Here is a 1,269-nt window from a genome sequence, read left to right as displayed (position 1 = left end):
CCCCCCACACACGCACACAAGGACACACACAGACCTGGAAAACAGAGAGATAGCAATAGCTATGACGATAGTAACCAACGCTTATATTATTTATAACTGCTGGTTTCTGGGCTGTGACAACAGAAGTCTCGAGGAAAATCCCGGTAAGTTACGGCTCTGACCTCGGGCAACCGTGCTCAAGACCTTGTTCCGTCACTGGGGCGTACAAAATTCGGACAGGAAATAGAGAAGAAACACAATAGCCGATGACGCCAAAGCTCACAATCTTTCGAGAGCCAAACGTAAATTGAACTAGGCAACTCGTAAACTTACGGCTTACCCTACGTTCGGGTAACCCCAAGGGCAAATCTCGTTTCTTACATTTTTTCTCAGTTCGTTTTAGGGTCTCCGTTTCTGCCACTACAAGAAGTAAATGATGATGTAAACATAATCAAGAGGAACATAAATATTATTTTTTGTCATTACGCGGGTGTGTGTATGTGTGTGTGTGTGTGTGTTTGTGTGTGTGTGATATTATGTGTGTATGTGTGTGTGAGAGAAAGAGAGAGAAAGAGAAAGAGAGAGAGAGAGGGAGAGAGAGTTTGAGAGAGATAATAGGTGTGTGCGTTTGCGTGCATGTGTGTGTGTGCGTGCGTGTGTGCGCGTGCGTGCATGCGTGCGTGCGTGCGTGCGTGTGTGTGTGCGTGCATGCGTGCGTGTGTGCGTGCGTGAGTGCGTGCGTGCGTGCCTGCCTGCCTGCCTGCCTGCCGGCCTGCCTACCTGCGTAAATGCGTGCGTGCGTGCAAGCGTGTATCCACGTTTGTGCGCCTGTAGATCTTTTCATATTATATTGTTTAAAGAGTTGGTCAAACCGCTGTCACTTCATGGTCCGTGTCCTCCAATCCTAAACCTCCACCCTTATCTTCTAAACTGTGTAAATTGTGCCCCGTAGTGAATTCATTTTCAATAGAAATTCTCCCCTCCGGTTCCACAACCAACCCAATCAGTTTGAAATCAAGAGAGCAATCTACAAAGCGTTTCTATAATTGTTACGTATAACGTAATCCCTCTTGGTGAAGTCATAAAATTTCCAGCACCTCTGTAGCATATTATTATTTGCTCGGCACGTTCACGGTTCTTGACAAGAGTCCAAGAAATTAATAAAAGATGAGGACCCCCCCACCCCACCCCCAAATTTTTCACCTCCCACTCACGCACACGATGTGATTAAGAGTGGAGAAAAGCTTAGCAAGCAAAATGTGGAGGCCTTGAGAAACAGGAAGGGAAAAG

General features: G+C 46.5%; 1 protein-coding gene across 1 annotated transcript in view; it reads right to left on the bottom strand.

Annotated features, from left to right (window-relative positions):
- The window catches only part of LOC101847774, a gene marked incomplete at its 3' end in the record, with an annotated part of 162,291 nt that overhangs the window by 151,805 nt on the left and 9,217 nt on the right, over positions 1-1,269 (bottom strand).

The sequence above is a fragment of the Aplysia californica genome, unplaced genomic scaffold, assembly GCF_000002075.1.
Source record: "Aplysia californica isolate F4 #8 unplaced genomic scaffold, AplCal3.0 scaffold00001, whole genome shotgun sequence".
NCBI lineage: Eukaryota > Metazoa > Mollusca > Gastropoda > Aplysiida > Aplysiidae > Aplysia > Aplysia californica.
The sequence above is the reverse complement of the archived record's forward strand: the minus strand, read 5'-3'. Positions and strand labels throughout refer to the sequence as shown.